Source organism: Silene latifolia, chromosome Y (genome assembly GCF_048544455.1).
Source record: "Silene latifolia isolate original U9 population chromosome Y, ASM4854445v1, whole genome shotgun sequence".
Lineage (NCBI taxonomy): Eukaryota > Viridiplantae > Streptophyta > Magnoliopsida > Caryophyllales > Caryophyllaceae > Silene > Silene latifolia.
In genome coordinates, this window is record NC_133538.1 from 262845469 (window position 1) to 262848841 (window position 3373).

Sequence of the window (3373 nt, forward strand, 5' to 3'; positions counted from 1 at the left end):
CGCGACAGAGGCGGAACTAGCAACATCAGGAGTGGTAGTACCAGTGACAACAACAGCTAAAATAGGGGAAGCAACAGTGGTACTAACCGTCGGAACGACCGTCACAGTCAAGGATGGAACAAATGTCAAACTAGTCGAAGACAATGAACTACTTTCCATCCTAATCAAGTAAGCAAGGGGGAATAACAATTAATTAAACAAATAAACCACGAAACCCCCCAATTTTAGTCGGGTTTTTCGAATTGAATGACAAACCCTAAACCCCAAATGCTCTAACAATACGAAATTAACAAATAATCGACAAGAGAGCAAAGGAAATACTTACTTGATGAATGATCACACAAAAGAAGCAATAAAATCGACACGAAAATGATGCAAATAGGCGGAATTTTAATCGAAACCCGCAAACCCTAATTCCCTCAACTAACCGCAAAGAAGAACAAATTTGAAGGGGAAAGTAGAGGGCTTTGGTCGATTTATTAGCAATGTAAATAATGTGGGTGTTGGATTTGATACTGGGGCAAGATTAAGAGAGGAAATGGGGAAAATCGTAGGTGTTTATCGCAAATAGGGAAGAATAAAATGAAGAATAGAATTAGAATGGAAAAATAGAAGTTAAAGAGGTAACTTCCTGCGTGTAATTAGAAATTTCACTCGATCGAGTGATTTTAAATTACTCGATCGAGAACTTTGGCTTCCATTCTGCTCGATCGAATGAAATTCCTCTCGATCGAGTATTCTTCATTTTTGCCATTTCAATCGAGTAACTGAAACTACTCGATCGAGCTGTTATCTTGGTCATTCCTCTAGATCGAGTACAAAAAGTACTCGATCGAGTTCTTTTCTCTTGTAACTCATTCCAATGCAATATAAATTCCCCAAACCTGCATAAAAACATGCAAAAATACATTCCGAAAATACCAAATCACACAATACGCAGTTTATAGTCTTCTCTAGCTAGGCTAAGTAGTCTAAAGTCTTGCAGTTCTAGAAATGCAATAAAGAAGTTCGACAGAAATTTAAAGTTTTACAATTTGTTACAACGGGGTTTTCCCCGCTTAAATCCGAAAACATTTCAGTAGCCCAAATGATGGCTTATGAGTGGAGAAGGTCCCCTCAGCATCTCGGACCATCCTCTTTGATCTCCATGAGCTTGAGTTTGAACTGGTAGAGGGAGAGTAATTGACGTCCACGTATGCACGAACTTTCTTCTTCCCTTTAGAAGGAAAAGTAGATCTATATACCTAACATATTCATATATGTTCTATTTTACTTTGTCATAAAATTAATAAATGATCTTATGCATGCAAACTTATAAACAAAATAAAGAAGAAGCATTCATCCTTACATTGGAAATTCGGTTTAAATGGGCACAAGAGAGATCACCTTCTCTCTTGTTCTTGTGCTTTCCTTTTAGATGAACAAAGACCCAAGTGTAGGATCTCTCCCAAGGATTAATACCCAAAGCACACTCTTAATAAAATTAATATTATGTATACTAGACAATATTAATTTTTGTAAGAAAATTGACCCAAAAATATTTTATTTTGGTCTCCTCAAAACCGGTTTTAGAGAGAAGGAAGAGGAAGGTTTTTATCTTTCTAAAATTCTAAATTTAGGTAAATGAAGAATGAATGATACACTAACTACATTTTAGTGTATATTAGGTAAAAATAAGATGAAAAACCAAAGTGGGTTTTCATCTCATAAAACCGGGTGGAAGGGGGGATTAGAGGGAGCCAATGCATGCTTGAGTTGTTCTTCACAATGAGCATTTGGGTTGCATGGCTAGTTTAGTATGTAATCATTGTGTTTACCACTCACATTATAAACACAATATTATCCTTAATCCTCCCTTAATTTCGGTACATATAGATAATATGGACTCCATATTATCTTTGTCAAAATGTCAATTTGTCTTATGTCACATGTCATATGTTACATAAATTTGTTATGTATTTTTAACATATTAAAAATAAACGTATTAATAAAAATACGTCATATACAAAAATCGACTTAGTAATTCATAATTACTTGTACTAAAAATATTTTACCAATTATAAATCACAACAATTTGTATTTATAATAATTCATTCAAATTTAAATGTTTCCTTAAACAATAATTTCATCTGAGTAATGATACAATTCGGTTACTCAGACCGTATCTCATTTAATCAAATTTCAATGAGAACGCTCTGTTCGAAGGAGATCCACCTACATCTCCTGCCTCTACTTCTTCAGCTGAGACAGTCACTTCTCCAGAAATTCCAGTCATGGCTGAAAAAGCAACCATTGCTAGTCACTCAGAGCCGACAGCTGCGAATCTCTACAAAGGATTCGAACTACCTGGGGAGGCGAGAAAATTCGAGCCAAAGCCTTCCTATATTAATCTGGTTGAGAGAAAAACCAGTTCGGGGGAGCTGCAAATGAAGATGCAGCCAAGCATATGGAGATTTTTATTGATTATTGCTGCTCTATACCCCCACCGGCCGGTGTGACCCAAGACTAGATCAAGGAGACCATGTTCATTTTCTCCCTTCGAGATGCTGCAAGGGAGTGGTATAGAGATCTGGACCGAGCTGCCCATGGGATCACCGACTGGAATTCCTTAGCCCTTGCATTCTACAAAAAGTACTTCTCTGCCTCGAAGACGAATGCCATTAGAGCTTAGATCACGAGCTTTAAACAAGGGCCTGATGAGAACTTTCATGAAGCATGGGTCCGTTTCAAGAAATTGGTGCGAACCATACCGCACCATGGGTTCGAAAAATGGAGTCTTTGCAATCAGTTCTATAATGGGCTGTATGACGATCAGAGGGCTATTTTGGATCTTTGTAGCCAATGGCCGATTTCTTTGAGAACATGGGAGAGACTAAGGGGTGGAAGATCATTGATGATTTGGCCACTCATAAGGCTGAATATGGGAATTCGAGAGGAAACTAGAGGAGAGCTGCTGAATCTTCCTCTGTTGCTGCACTAGAAGCTCTCTCTACAAGGTTTGACAAATATGAGTTGGGAGGAGCATCTAAAGGAGGGATGTACCATGTTAACGCTGTTTCAGACGGTCCTTTCGTCTGTAGAAGATGTGGAGCTGAGGGGCATGTCTCAGAGAATTGTTCTGTCCCCTTTGAGTCTTGTGCTGCCTTTCAACACTATAGGCAAACAAACACGTACTATGAGCCGAATGTCCACCCCAACTTGAGGTGGAGTAGCCATAATGTCCTGAATCCGACTCAACCTCCACAACAGCAGCAGCAGCAAACATATGTGCCTCCACACAAACAACCATATCAAAAACCTCCGTATATTCCTCAGCAGCAGCAACAATCCCAAAATTCCAAGTTCACCGAGTTGAAGAACTTATTGCTGAAGG

General features: G+C 38.5%; 1 non-coding gene across 1 annotated transcript; it reads right to left on the reverse strand.

Annotated features, from left to right (window-relative positions):
- Positions 1–2656: 2656 nt before the first annotated feature.
- On the reverse strand, positions 2657–2763 carry LOC141636071 (small nucleolar RNA R71). The gene has a single exon (XR_012540709.1). It is a non-coding gene; the product is annotated as a small nucleolar RNA R71 (small nucleolar RNA).
- Between the last annotated feature and the right edge of the window lie 610 nt (positions 2764–3373).